A 16,075-nucleotide genomic window follows, 5' to 3' on the forward strand; every position below is an offset into this window, starting at 1 on the left:
GTTAGATCATTAATTTGAGATCTTTCTCATTTTTTTGATGTCGACATTTAGTCCTATAAACTTTCCTCCTAACCTTGCTTTTGTTGCATCACAGAGATTTTGGTGTACTGTGTCTCTGTTTTCATTTATTTCAAATAAGTTTTTTATGTTGACTTAATTTTGTTGTTTACCCAAAAGTTATTCAGGACAAGCTGTTTCATTTCCATGTGATTTTGTGGTTTTGAGGGATCCTCTTAGTATTTATTTTTATTTTTATTCCACTGTGGCCTGAGAGTGGTAGGTATGATTTCAATTTGTTTTTGGAATTTGAAATTTGCTTTATGGTAGAGCATGTGGTTAATATTGGAATATGTTCTGGTGCAGAGGAGATGAATGTATATTCTGTTGTTGATGGGTAGATTGTTCTGTAGATATTAGGTCCAATTTGTCAAATTTAAGTTCATAATTTCTTTGATTTTTGACTTGATGATCTAACACTGCCACTGGGGTGTTGAAGTCCCTCACTATCTTTGTGTGGCTATGTATTTTTGTAGATTCATAAGTATTTGTTTTATGAATCTGGGTGCTCCAGTGTTGGGTGCATATATATGATAGTAAGTTATCTTGTTGAACCCTTTAGTATTACATAATTACCTTCTTTGTCCTATTTTACATTGTTGGTATAAAGTCTGTTTTATCTGATGTAAGAATAGTGACCGTGCTCTTTTTATGTTTTCCGTTTACATGGCAGATCTTTTTCCAACCCTTTACTTTGAGCCTGTGGGTGTCATTATGTGTGAAATGTGTCTCTTGAAGACAGAAGATAGATAGGTCTTGTGTTTTTTTTTTTTTTTTTCTTTTTTCCCCACCTTCCCACTCTGTGCCTTTTAAGTAAGGCATTTAGATTACTTACTTTCCAGGTTAATATTGATATATGAGGATGTGAGGTTTTGATCCTATCATGTAGTTGTTAGGTAGTTGCTTTGTAGTTTCTATTGTGTGGTTGCTTGATAGGGGGTGTGGGCTATGTACTTAAGTATGTTTTTGTTGTAGTAGATATTATTCTTTAATTTCCATGTGTAGAATCACTTAATGATCTCTTGTAAGGCTGGCCTAGTGATAATGAATTCCCTCAGTGCTTGCTTGCCTTGAAAATATTTTATTTCCCCTTGGCTTATGAAGCTTAGTTTGATGGGATATGAAATTCTTGATTGGAGTTTCTTTTTTTTTTTTAAGAATGCTGAAAATTGGCCCCCAGTCTAGCTTGGCTTGTAAGGTTTCTGCTAAGAAGTCAGCTGTTAGCCTGATGGGGCTTTCTTTGTATGTGATGTGACCTTTTTCTCTAGCTACTTTCAGGATTTTTCCTTTAGCATTGCCTTTTTTTTTTTTTTTTTTTTTTTTTTTTTTTTTTTTTTTGATGAAGTCTTGCTCTTTCACTAAGGCTAGTGTACAGTGGTGCCATCTCAGTTTACTGCAACCTCCACCTCCCAGATTCAAGTGATTCTCCTCAGCCTCCTGAGTAGCTGGGATTACAGGTACCCACCACCATGCCTGGGTAATTTTTGTGCTTTTAGGGTAGACGGGGTTTCACCATGTTGGCCAGGCTGGTCCTGAACTCCTGACCTAAAGTGATCCACCTGCCTCGGCATCCCAAAGTTCTGCGATGCAGGCATGAGCCACCATGCTCAGCCCTTAGCATTGCCTTTAGACAGCCTGGGCATGATATGTATTGGTGATGTTCATTTTCTGTAGTATCTTTCAGATGTTCTCTGGATTTCTTGTATCTGGCTATGTACTTCTCTATCAAGATTAGAGATTTTTAAAAGATTTGTTCCTCAAGTGTGTTTCCCAGGTTTTTTTTTCTTTCATCTCTCTCAGGAATGGCAATAATTTGCGGGTTTGATCACTTTACATAATTCCATACTTCTTGAAGATGTTTATTTGTTAATGTCCTTTGCCTTAGTTTTATCTGACTACTTTGAAAGATTGTTGTTCAAGCTCTAAAACATTTTTATTTTGCATGGTTCAGTCTATTGATAAAACTTTCGATTGAATTTTGAAATTACTTGAATTTATTGTTTCTAGAAGCCCTGATTTCTTTCTTTTTAAGATGTGTATCTCTTCCTTCATTTCCTGGATTGCTTTAGAAGTTTTTTTTTGTGATGATTTTCAGTTTTCTCTTTGATCTCATTGAGATTCCTTGCAATCCATGATTTGAGTTCTTTATCTGTCATTTCTGAGTTTCCGTATTGGCTAGGGACCATTGCTGGAAAGCTAGTGTGATCCTTTGGTGGTATCATTACATTCGTATTTTTCATAGTGCCAGAATTCTTACACTGGTTCTTTCTCATCTGGAGATACTGGCACTTCTGATTTTTAAAATGACTTTTTGTGCAAGTAGGATTTTTCTTTTTCTTTCTTTCCCTATACAATTGTCATTTTCTTTCCCTTCTCCCTCCCTCCCTAGTGTGTGTGACTTTCGAGAATGTTGAGTAGAGTCTTTTGGCTTTGTTTCCATAGCCCTGTGCACTTCTGTCACAGGTTTTTATTGAGTTGTGCTGTTCGACCTACAAACCAGTGGATTCATGGTGCTTATGCATAAGAGCTGGCCATGGCCAATGTGGCTGGGTATATACTTGATCCGTAATTACTGAGAGAAGCTCTCTGTTGCCTTAGGCAATGGGCTGATTCATGGAGTGCACAGTTGTCTGAATTCCATCCTCAGTCCTGGGATGTGGGGGGCAGATGTACAGATCTAGTCTGGACAGGTTTGCTACAAGTCCCCTGATGGTAAGCACAAGCCCCAGCACTGAGGGAGAATCCAGTGGGCAGCCACCAAACACCCAGAGATATGCCTAGGTGTGGAGCTGGGAAACCTCCTCAGCTTCAAGTTCTTTGCATGGGGATGGCCTAAACTCCCAATCTAGGACAGTGGGTGCTCTAGATGCCTGAAAATCTGCCTGGCCATGTAGTGGAGAGGTGCCCCCTGGCACCAGGATCTCTGCATAAGAAAGGTGGGACAGCTGAGGCTGCTGTTCCAGGTGAGTGGTTCCTCCAAATACTTGGAGATCTGCCTGAGCATGGAGCAGAGAAGGCCCCCCTGAACCCAGATCTCTGCACAGGAACGATGGGGTGGCTCAGGCTGCCAATCTGGGCAAGCAGGTACTTTGAATGCTTGGAGATCTCCCCTGGTGTGGAGCAGAGAGGGATATATGCGCTACAATCTATGCCCAGAAAGGGTGGGGAAGCTCAGGTTGCTGATCCAGGTGGGTGGGTGCTTTGAATGCCTGGAGATCTATCTGCCTGGCATGAAATGGAGAGGTGCCCCCTATAAAGGATCTCTGTACAGGAGGGATAGGGTGATTCAGGCTGCTATTTCATGTGAGTGGTTGTTCCACATGCCTGGCGATCTGCCTCCGTGTGGAGCAGAGACGGTCCCAGTGCACCATGATCTATGCACAGGAAGGGTTGGGGGGCTCAGGTTGCTGATCCAGGTAAGAGGGTGCTTTGAATTCCTGGAGATCTGCCTGGGCATGGAGAGTAAGAGCCCTGCTGCACCCTGGTCTATGTCCATGAAGGGTGGTATGGCTCAGGCTGCTGGTCTGGGCAAGCAGGTCCTCTACCTGGTTTTCTGCCTGAGGGTGAAGAAAAGATAATCCTGCTACACAATCTCAGAGGAGCAGACTGGGGCACCCAGCAATGACATGTGAAGATCAGTTCCATGTTGCTAAACTGGTCCTGGCTGTAAGTCTTGTCATCCAGGAGAAACTGCAGCTGTAGCAGCTCTGCTCCTGCTTCAGGCCTACAATGGTTGAGAACACAGTTCTGGTAGCTACAGCTCAGGCACTTTCCACAGATCTGACTGTGGAGGTCCCTACCTTGCTCTGGAGTAGATGCTTCAATCTCTGGCCCAAGACTAAAATGCCCCTGCAGCCACACTGCCAGGTTACCAAAGAATGGCGGTCTTTTTTTTTTTGTATGTGCCCAGATTAAAAATGGCATCCTACATTTTTAATGCAGTGTTCCAGGTCTGGGAAAATGCCTGCAGCTCTTCCTGGTGTCTTTCCCTCAAAGCATCTCCAAGCCTCTCCACAAGTTAGCGCCAGGGCTTGGGAGAAACAAAGTGCTCTCCCTCAGCCTGGGCTGCTCAGATCCTCATTGGAAAGGTGAGTCACAGAGGGAGGCTCTCTGCCTTCCTTGCATACTGGAGCTTCACTCTTATCAGCTAGTTGCCATCACAGGCTATTTGTCGTCGTTCTCTGCTGCAGGATCTAAGGTGTCCTTCATGATTGTGGTAGATTCCCATTTTCCTTTTTAAATTAAAGCTCATAGATTTGACTTTTTATGCACTATTTTGCTATTTCTAAGTGGTAGAGACATGCTAAAAATGTCTAATCCACGATCTTGGAAAGAAGGACCCAATTTTCCTTCCTTATTCTTATCATGCAATTCTCTCTCTGAATAATGTGTCTCTAGCAAATTGCCTGGTCTAATAGTAAATTGAAATCAAATTTCTGGGAATTTGAGTGTCTTCCATCTGCCCTCTAACTCTCACTCTCTCAAATATACCTCTTGACTATCTCTTGAATTAATCCTTTCTGGTCACTGTCATTGATCTGACTCAGGCTTCATTAACTTCTCCCAAATTCATATATTAGCTTCCTGACTAATCTTTCTGACTCCAATGCATAATCCGCTCCTAAAACACATACCTTATTATGTTGATCTCTTGCTCAAAATATTCAGCAGATTGAAGTTTAAATTTATTTATATGCATTCACATTTTTCAAGCTTTTACTCTTACAGTGTGCACAGCCTCCTGTTCAGCATCTCTTTTTATAAACTTCCAACTTCTATTTTGTGTGCTCCCACAGCTCTGAATTATCTGGAGTATGAAAAGCAAGGTGTGTCTGTTTGTCAAATTAAAGAGCTTTTATGTGAGTCCTAAACTGTTCACTGCTGTAGTGTCAGTCCCCACACCCAGCTTATTCTGGATATGTTTGGAATAATGGATTAATTCCATTATTGATTCTATATTTCAGAGATGAATTAGACATAAATAAAAATGTGGAGTTCTTGGAACCTGAGGTTGATGGTGTTGGCTTCTATATTTCTACATTTGATAGCTGGGTGCTGTTTCATTAGGGCCAGGGTAAAAGATAAAATTCCAATAAATTCATGGAAGCTTTGTGGTTGGTACCTAGAGAAGTACTGTGTGTAAGTCCTCCAGATTCTGCAGTGAATAGCAAGAAACACTTAAGAAGTGGGTGGATCAGTCCTTCAAATGAAGGACTTTGCTTTAATATGCTTATATCACTTACCTCCCATTATCACCCACAATCCTGATGTCAGATTTTTACTTTTGTTTAAGTGAAGCACAAAAGAACTTTTTTAAAAAAATGTATTTACAAAAGACCAAGGAAACAGCATTCCCACTATGTAAAGAAGAGTGAGTTTTTCATATTCTGTGAGCTTACACTTTGAGCATTCCATACAAACACACACACACACACACACACACCATGGAATCTAAGGAGGTTTGGAACAATGTTAAAAATCAAGGATATGAGGTAACGCAGAGTGAAGGGAAGGCTGTCAACCTACTTCTGAACAGACAGTGTAATCTTTTTGTGTAATAGTTGCATACCCTAGTAACTAAAGGATCTGATATAATGAGATTCAGGTGAGCTTTGGGAAATTTTATCAACCATTTGATTTCAAGTGATTTCATTCTATCCTTAACTTGCAGCACTGGGCTTTGATATTGAAATAGGAAGAGAACATTGAATCAGATTTTTTTCCTTGTACTTGCCATTTCAAATAACTTTACAATTATTATTGCCTTCCCAAGAAGTAGGTAGGATTAAAGTGCTTTGATTTTTTTATTGTTAGAGTGTGAGAAATCCTAACATGATAAATGACTTGGAGGTTAGAATAGAGCAAATCAGGACCAGAACAATGTTTAAAATTTATTGATTTCAAGGATTATAGTCGCTCAACTGATCTATTTTCAGTTTAGAAAATAGTGGGATGTTACACTTTGTAATACTAAGCACTGTATGTTTGAAGTTAAAGCCCAGTAAGGCTATTTTACCAGCAGTCAGGAATTTTGAGTCCTAATCCTTGCTACAACTCTTAATTTTAGTTAACACTAATATTTCTGGAATTCAGTTGTATTATCTGTAAAATAAAACAATTAAGATGAATTTGACTAGAGTGAGGAGACTGCTTCACATGACTTCCTAACCTTAGGGTTTTTCAGTCAATGTTTCTTATTGAGGTATAAAAGACCATGTTCTAGAGATGGCACCTCACAGAGACATGAAATTTTAATATTCATATTCTTCTCAATGAAACTTTTATTTAAATAGGCAAAATAGACAATCTCTTTTACAAAGGGGACACTGGGGCACTCAGTGGAGTGCCTTTTTTCAGTACCACAGCTACTTACCTCCATTCATAATGCCTTCTTTCATGAATCTGCTGGGGAATTGTTTTTTATTAGTTTATTAATATTATTAAATAACCACTGTCTTTAAAGTCATAATTTCTCAAACATATTGCTCTGTTTCCATGCAAAATTAAGTATCATATTTTAGGACAGAATTATAAATTCCAAATGAAAATATTTCTACAAAGTTAACAAAACTCTGATTATTGATATTAGCTGATTCATCAAACATTTACTATTCTAGGTTGATTTTATATATATGTATATATGCACGTGTGTGTGTGTATATATGTGTATGTATATATATAAATTCATTTAATTCTCATAACAGTTCTTTGAGGTAGGTTCCATTCATCTCATCTCCACTGCTGAAGAAACAAATGCATTCTGAGTTTAGTAATCTGTCTGTGATCAATCAGCTAGTTATGGCCAGAGCCAGGATTTGGAAAGGTGGTTTCAAAATCCAAATTCTTGACTAGTTTACTAAATTGTTGGCCCGTACATTCCAAATACAACTGGCATTCTAAGCCATGTTAATATGGGCATATAACTTATAGAAAGGAACAGAAATATGGAATATACACATGTGCTTTAGAAGCTTATATGAATGTGCAGAGGAAGATTATATTTAGGGCAAATGCATATGAAGGGTGGGACTCTCAGTGGTTTGCGATTCACGGCAAGAATTGAGTTTTATGTCTATCTTTGTTTGCCTAAAGCAAACTGAAATTCTATTTTGCTTTTATTTTCTTTAAGAGCCAACTACTTTACACATATAAAATTCCAACTGAATAGCAAAGCAGCATCTAGATTTGATAGCTGTCTTCCTCTGTAAAAAGAAAAGAATGAGAATCAATCTAGCATCTTAGGAATTACTTCCATGAAGAAGCCTTCCATGATTCTCCTAGTCTGAGCCATGTAGCCCTCTGTGCCTCCATGGCAACTCACACATTCTTCTGCCTTGACCCTACACAGGGTCCTATAATCACCTGTGAGCTTGTCTGTCTTCTTCACTGGCCTGACAGACCTTTCAAGATCAAGGATCTTCTTATCCATCTTTGCAGCCTTCTGCTCAGCAGATGCTTTGTACTTAATAGACATTCAGTAGGCATTTGCTGAAGTAAAATAAAGGTGTCTTCAAACTAGCTTGGGAAATAATTCTGGAGAGACAATGCTTTTTTTTTTTTTTTATTCTACCCACGTCTGACTTTTAGTTCTTCTATGGAGTACCTATTTTATGCAAGCAAATACTTGTTCTCTATCTACCTATTATGTTTACATACTGTAGCTATTTAACATGTATTGTTGATTGAATTACATTGGAATAGGTCCTTTAGATGTATTAGAGAATTGGAAGTAGTTTAGTCTGTTTAGGCTAGGCTATGTTTGGTAACAAACCAACCTCTAAATTTCAGTGTCTTAACACATAAAGGTTATTTCTCAGTCATGTAGAATGGTCCAGTGGTGACTCTCCAGATCCAGTGGTGACTCTCAACAGCAGCTCTTTCTAAATGGCAACTGCAAGTTTCAGGCCTTTGGCAGCTTGTAGCTCTGCCATGGAAACAGGAGGCTTCCAGGTCACCATGGCAGGAAAAGAGAGAGCTAGGCACTGGCTCCCAAATGCTTTGGTCTGAAAATGACACACTTTGCTTCTGTTCACAGCCCTTTGGCAAGAACTAGTCACCTGGTCTTGTCTACTGTAGAGGGGCAGGGGACTGTGGGAGAGGAAAACAGTAAATAGCCTGCCTGGAGGTAGAGAGAGTGAAGTAGGATCTAACCATCAATACTGACATTTAGTTTTTGGTCTGATGCATTTATTTTTAAAAATAGAAGTTAATTTTTAAAAATAGTTAATACATTATTTTATACGAATTCATATAAAGATCAGAATACTGCCCCACCCCCTTTATTGACAGGACCCAAATTAATAAGTGGTTTTAAAAAAAGTTAGCAAATAAGAGAAACATCAAAAATTTTTCAGCCAAAGACCTTTTCTTTAAAGATAATATTAATAAATCAATTGATAATAACCTTATTAATAGCCCCAGTGAAGTTTCTGTCCAAGCAGAGATTCCTGACCTCTCTGATTTTCAAAGTCCTGAGAGAGTTAGGCAAAAAGAGGCATATCCATGGGTAAGTGCTTTCAGAATAACTTGGTCACTGCTTCTCCCTTGAGGTGACCTGCCTTCCTTTTTTATACGTGAGAAAATTGCCAGTAAAAACGACTGATTGAAGCTTTAACTTTCTCATTTGGAGCGCTGAGAGGTGAGGTTCCTTAACTCTTGAATACAAATATTAAAGCAGAAAGCCCACAAAAAGTTCTTCTGACACAGTGTAAGGTATCAAGATGAAAGAATTGATAAGCTCTCTTTTTATTTGTTGTATCTTCTATCAATTATGTAGTGGGTCTGGAATGGCCTAAGCCTTGCAATATCAAGCTTTTCTAGAGATAGATTCTAATCTGCATGCTTACGGTTAAAGGAATCATTGTAATATGGCAAATGACCGAGAAAGCACCCTCAGCCTGTTTCTTCAGGAGTGTCAGAGTTCTCAGGACATCATGGAGAAGCACAGGTATGGGTTCATCAAGTCATTTAACTTCCTAGAGCACATGGATGAATTATATTTCCAAGATCTCAGTGGGATTATGTCTCTGAATTGTGAGCAGCGATGGCAATTAGGAGAGGATGTGTTTAAGAATTCCCTTTTCTCCATAGCCTCATCAGCATCTGTTGTGTTTTGACTTTTTATTAACAGCCATTCTGACTGTGTGAGATAGTATTGCAGGAACAGAAAACCAAACACTGGACGTTCTCACTTATAAGTGGGAGCTAATCACTGAGCACACATGGACATAAATGTGGGAACAATTGACACTGTGGACTACTAAAAGTTGCAGTGGGGGATGGGTCAAAAAACTACATATCAGGTACTATGCTTACTACTTGAGTGATGGGATTCATACTCCAAACCTCAGCATTATGTAATATTCCCATCTAACAAATCTGTACATGTACCCTCTGTATCTAAAATAAAAGTTCAAATAAATTGTAAACAATAAAAACAAAGAGAAGATGTGCATTTTCCATCTCTCTTTCTCCGACTGGTACTTCAGTAAATAAAGGAGTTGGCGAATGGAAGCTATCTGGATCCTTGAGTCACCTTGTGGAGGAGTCACAGGCAGCAGAACCTCCTGGCCTCCATCAGATGCTGATGTCAATGAAAAATAGCCTCTGTTATATTAAGGCACTGGAATTTCAGGATTGATCCCAATATAGTATAGCCTAGCCTGCCTACTACAGGCACAATACATGCATACAGACCATGCAAGTGCCAAAAATTCGAAGGGTACAAGAGACCTCACAATCCCCTCTGCCACAGGCAAACACTATTATTAATTTCTTATGTAACTTTTAGAGATGTATTATGTACTAACATCAAAATGGTAATAATTGTGATAATGGCAGCAACTGCTTAAGCACTTACCCTACCCTATTATTTAAGGTAACACTAACTGCTCTAACAATTGACCCTAAAAGGTGGTATTATTCAAATTCAGAAGAAGGTGATCTAAATCAGCAATATGTGTGTGTGGTGAGGGGGTGCTCTGGCCCTCCAGTGAGTCATTTGAGTGCACTGACTGATGGGGGCCTTGCCATCCTCAGGATGTGGCTTCCAAGACCACTCTGGGCATCAGTATCTAGCTGGAAAAAGAAATAGCATAGAAAATGGCAACTGAGAGGCTTTTATGGTCCTGGTTTGCCAGTCATTGGCTAGAATTCATTCACACGTCATATCTTCCCATAAGGAAGGCTGGCAAATGTGGTCAAGGGTATGCCAGGAAGAAGACAACTAGCAGGCTTATTTAATTTTTACAGCAGCTCTATGACCAGAGACTGCTATGATACTCACTTTACAGGTGAGTAAACTGAGTATCCAAAAAATTTATTTGCTAAATATCTACTTGAAGGTGGCAGAGTCTGGAAGTGAACCTGAGTAGTCTTGCCAGAGCTGGGCTTAACCACTCTCTGCAACATCCTTTCTTTACACAGTGCACTGTGCTCCACTTTCTTTTCACCTTAAGAATATTTAGTGGAGATGTTCAATTCTAGTACAGTTGACCTTCCTTATCCACTAGGGATAAGTTCCAAGACTCCCCGTGGAAGCCTGAAACCGTAGATAGTACAGAATACTGTATGTGTTATGCACAAATTTCTTTTTCTTTCTTCACAATGTCGTAGATTTGTTCTTACCATGTATCTTAGCAACTGCAGCATGTGATTTTTTTTTTCTTATTAAGTTGAGGGCTTTCCCCTTTTTACTGAAAGGAAGCACATTATGACTTCTTTTCGGCACATCCGGTTAGCTGGTATTCCTACTCTTGCACTTTGGTGCCATTATTACATAAAATAAGGTTTACTTGAACACAAGCACTGCGATATCAAGACAGTTGATTTGATAGCCCAGAGGGTTTCTAAGTGACTAGTGGGGCAGGGAGCATTAACAGTGTGGATACTCTGGACAAAGGGATGATTCATGTCCCGGGCGGAAGAGGGACTGTGCAAGGTTTCACAATGCTTCTCAGAATGCTTTGTGATTTAAGAATTAGGAATTGTTTATTTCTGCAACTTTCTATGTAATGTTTTCAGATCATGGTTGGCTATGGGTAGCTGAATCTGCAGAAAGCAAAACTGTGGACAAGTGGGGACTGTTGTACACATAAGGCTGTTTCTTGATGGCTATTTATTACTCAATTATATAAATAAATCATAATTAACTACTCTTCATGACTATTATATTGTTTCTATCTTCCACCATTATAAACTGTAATACAGAGAATATCATTTTCACATATGTGAGTACATGAAGACAAATAATTTTCACACATGTGAAATTACATGAAGACAAATTTTTAGAATTAAAATTGCTTGGATAAATGGTATATGTGTAATTACTTTTGATAGACATTTTTAAATTTCCTTAACATGAGATCATTTTTTACAACAAAAAGTACCATTTATACACCTATGAACAAAGTATATAAATACATTTCCCTATTTCACACCACACACAGGTTTTCAGCTTTTTTGATTTTTGCTAAATTGTAAGTAAAAACGGAATTTGATAGTCTTATTTTTTATTCTCTTAATACAACAGAAGTTTGAGGAGTCCAGCTCCTGCTTAAAAACCTTTGTGTGATTTTTCAGACCTGACCATAGGCAATTCAAAAGGCTTTGCCTGGCAGGCCTCCTGGAGGAAGCTACCCTCCCCACACAGACTTGGTGCACAGCCCCTGCACTGCAGCCTCTCTGAGGACTCGCAGTTAAGGACCCAGGAACCCTCAGCCTGCTATGCCCTTAAGCATAGCTGCCTTTCCAGCTCAGCCTCTTTCATTCAGAAGCCTCTTTATCTAGGGCCTTTCGCTGAGACGTTCCTCACGTGTCTCTGTTGATATCTCCTTTTGGGCACGCGGGGTATGGGGAGATTTGAAGACACTTTTCTCCACTCTGACGCAGTACTACAATACCCAGTACTTTTCCATACTTCATCATTGCGCTCCTTTAGCTCTGGGTCTGTAAAGCTGCAGGAGCCTTTTGCTTGGGGCTTCCTCTGTGCTGATCCACTTTCCTCTACTGACACTGTTCCATGGAAGGAAATGAGCAGGAGGAGACAGTGTTTTCTCTGGCTTAGTCTCTTTGCAGGAAGTAATTGAAAGTTTCGCTGTAACTTTCATTTTGGCCTATTTTTTTCATTGGCTACCCTGACATCTGGCAGCTGAGCTGAGCTCCTGACAATGTTAAAATGTCTACATATATGTAAATTTATTGCAGCTTTTATGTCTTTTTAGTGATAGTTCATATCTTTTGCTTACTGTTCTTTTGGGATATTATTCAATATTTTCTTTTTGATTTAAAAATATTAAGAAAATTAATAATTTACCTATATGTTATAATTTTGTTTTGGCCAATTTTTCGTTTGTCTTTTCATTTTAGTTATAGTGTATTTTTTTCTATGAATTAAATTCAACCACAATTTTAAAGAATTTATTATTCTTATAAGAATGCCTGTTTTTCTTTTTTGGGTCAGGTTAAGAAAATGTTTTTTTTTTCACTGAGATTATAAGACATCTGTATCTGTATTTTCTTTGTACAATTAAACCTTTGTGTTATTTGCAATTTTGTTGTAAAAAGGGTAAGATAATTCAATTGCAGTTTTCTTCATGGTTATTCAGTTATCCTAACATCATTTAGTGAGTAATTTGTTTTCCTCCATTCTTACAAAACATCACCTTTTTGATATAAAGAATTCCTATATGTACTTGAGTTTATTTCTAGTTAGTCCATAGATCTGAATATTTACATTTTATTACTGCAGATTTAAGTTTACTATGGATTTAAACATGTTTTGCTCTTACTGTAGAAATTACTTTTATTTAAAAATATCTTGGTTGATTTATTTTTATACAGGTGTTTTAAAAATCGGCTTGAAGTTAAGAAATCCTATTCTAGAGATCACATACATTCATATGTTTCATATTCATATATGTATACACATACGTATACACACGTATGCATGTATACACAATGCACATATGTATGCATGTATAAACATAAGCACATACACATGCATGTATGTATATATATGTGAATACATATACATATGCATGGATGTATATACACACATGTATGTTTATACATATGTATATGTATGTATAAACATACATGTATGTACACACATACATTATGTGTATATATGTATAAACATAAACATAGGGAGAATTGTTTCTTTTCACCCAAGAACAAGTTATACTTTTATTTGGGTTTTCCCTTTAGTTTCTTCAGGTGCATTTAGAAGTATTCATCTAAATTTCTTTTTAAGCTTATAGGACATTTGATTATTATTATTTTTTTACTGTTTTTCTTTTATAGTTTGTTCTATAGTTTCTAATTGCTTGTTATTATATATATATATATATATGTTACTCATTTTGTATATCAGTTTTATTCCCAGTCACATTAAAATAATTATTAAGAGGCTGTGAGTTTGGTGGGAAAGATCTCACAGGCCAGCACTAGACAACCTGGTTTTGAATCCCAGCCTTGACACATTCTGGTTGTTATTGTGAGGATTAAAGGGAATTCATGAAACATGCTTAGAATAGTGCTTAATCAATTTAATCATTATCTCACATAGCAGTATAAAAGATTTCCTTGCTTCAGAAAAAGAATTTTGATGCTTTCCTGTTTCTACACTTGGAAAAAGTTTAAATAGAAGCTTCTGTTTTTGTTAATATAAAGATAAATAAGACACATTTCCTCCCCTTCAGGGAAACTGTTTTGTTCTTCACCAACTCATTTGAATCTCTAAATCTTTTTTGATAAAAGAATAATTAGAGTAAATTCATAAATGAATCTACTACTCAGTCTAAAAAAGCATCTAAGCCAACATTTAAATCCAATTCCTCCTACTCTACAGACAACAATCAAGATTTAAACATGTTAGCACAGTAAAAGAAAAGCTTCAGGGAATTCCTTATTTGAAAATACGTGCTCTTTTAACTAAAAAAAATTACTCTTCCACATTTATTGATTAATGGAATGTTTTCCTGTAATACACTTCAGTATAAAATGTATACAGTGTACTTTACACTTAAGTTCAATTTATGGAATGTTCCAAAGAAAGAAAAGAAGAACAAAAATAGTACTATTGATTTTCACCCTTTGCTTTTGTGTCTTCCTTTGTATCTTTTCTCCGTCATGGTCTTTCATAGTTCTGACCTTTAGAATATCTGGCCTGGGTTGGTTACTACCAACCTTGTAAAATGGTTTCTTGGACTCCAGTTTTGTTCCTTCTCCACACAACTACTGGAGCAATATATTGCAAATTTGATCATGTTTCCTCTTCTACAAAAGTTAGAGCTCATAAGGGTGGCCTCACAGCTCTCCTTCATTAAACTTCTTTCCAGTCTGAAATCTTGCTGGAATGCTCTATCAATATCAAATGCTCAAGGTTGTCTTGAGCATACAAAGTACCTTTTCATCTTGAGTTTGGCCTCTTCACTGCCATACCCCATTTGCCTTCCTCTCCCTTTTTTTTTTTTAAACCTGACTCACGATTTATTTTCCCCAGCAAGCTCTCTTTTTACTTCTGAGCCCCTAAGTGTTTGGGTGCTCCTCTACAATGCTCCCATCATAACCTCTCCATGTCTTCCTCTCTCGGAGCACTTACAAATGTTCATCCTCATGTGCTTGCAATGTCTTAGGATTGCTGGTATCTTGGACTTGTGACCATAGCTTTATTTATCTTAATATCGCCAGTACCTTGCATTTACTTCATACACAGGAGGTTCTCCAAAGATACTGGTTCAGTGAAAGAATAAACAAATGCTACCCATTCCCCCTGGCCATCTTTTTAAAAAGTCTGTTAGGAAAGTATTTTTTATTGGGAAAATTTTGAGAAGATTAAGCCAAACACCTAAACCCAGGAGTCCTGATTATTAATTCCAGTTCTGTCTTTAACTCACTCTGGAGCCCTGGCCTATCTCTGCAGGTCTGTGGATACATAAGTCTCCAGGTAGATTCGGGACCTATATTAGCACAGTATTGAGGTAAAATTAAGCTTCTTAAATCTCAGATTTTGGAAACTCAACCCTGCCTTACCTCACAGCTGACCCATCCTTACCCTCTATAATCCCTCCTTTAACATTGTTTTCCTGGAGATTTCCATTACAATTTTTGAGCAACTGACTTAACATAAAAGATGTGGTAGGCTTACATATGGAAATGTGTAGATGATAAGTTCGAAACTGGTATTAAGTCACATACACACTGATTCCCCTTGCGTTAGCTCTGTGGCTAGCCTGCCTCCTTTCCCAGATGTTAAGGATAAAGCACTGGTTGGTAATTAGTGAAGGAAAGGAAAAGTTGCCCCTGTAGCAAAATAATATTGAGGAGGTATGCCAGCAGGGGGCTATCTTTCCCACCACAGGATTGTTTGGTTGTTTTTTGGGTATTTGGTGGTCTCCAAGGCCTGGCCACCATGGAAAATCCAGAGCACCCCTTCTGCCTAAGCAGTGAGAGACCCGGAGGGAGAAAGGACTGAACATCCTTTCTGAAGACCATCTAAAAGAGAACAAGGGGCATAAGACTGGAGCAAATGACTTGGCGGGGCAAGGGGGCAGGGAAAGGTCTGGAGGAGGGAGTCTCTTCATCAAGGGTGAGCTTGCAGGCCCCATGCCATAAATAGGATTGTGACTTCTTTGCAGCGAGTCCCTAAATCTCTGTTCCCCTTGTAGGCTCTGTATTGCTTAACCTGCAGTAAATAACCACCTGAACATTTTAAAAGATTCTATATGTGTTCTTCATGACTTAAAGAGGAGGTAGATGCCCTTTTCTTTCCCTTCTCCAGCTGATGTCTAGATTACTTCAGAGTGGAAGGCAGGATGGTGAAACATCCTGCATGGGACCCCATCACACCACAGTAGACAGACTGTTCTTGTCATGCCATTGCTGCCTTCTCTCTTCTACAATAAGAGGTTTCGTGCCCGGGTAACACAATGGGCACCAGCAGAAGACTAGCAACCACCACATTTTTTTTTTTTTTTTTTTTTTGAGACACTGTCTTGCTCTGTCACCCAGACTGGAG

General features: G+C 38.3%; 1 long non-coding RNA gene across 1 annotated transcript in view; it reads left to right on the plus strand.

Annotated features, from left to right (window-relative positions):
* The first annotated feature begins 4,055 nt into the window (after positions 1-4,055).
* LOC105512712 overlaps positions 4,056-16,075 on the plus strand; it is a 23,141-nt gene continuing 11,121 nt past the window's right edge. The window contains exon 1 of the long non-coding RNA XR_001001902.1: positions 4,056-4,145. This is a non-coding gene — a long non-coding RNA (uncharacterized LOC105512712). The remainder of the gene's footprint in view (positions 4,146-16,075) is intronic.

This window comes from Colobus angolensis, unplaced genomic scaffold, assembly GCF_000951035.1.
Source record: "Colobus angolensis palliatus isolate OR3802 unplaced genomic scaffold, Cang.pa_1.0 Scaffold218, whole genome shotgun sequence".
Taxonomy (NCBI): domain Eukaryota; kingdom Metazoa; phylum Chordata; class Mammalia; order Primates; family Cercopithecidae; genus Colobus; species Colobus angolensis.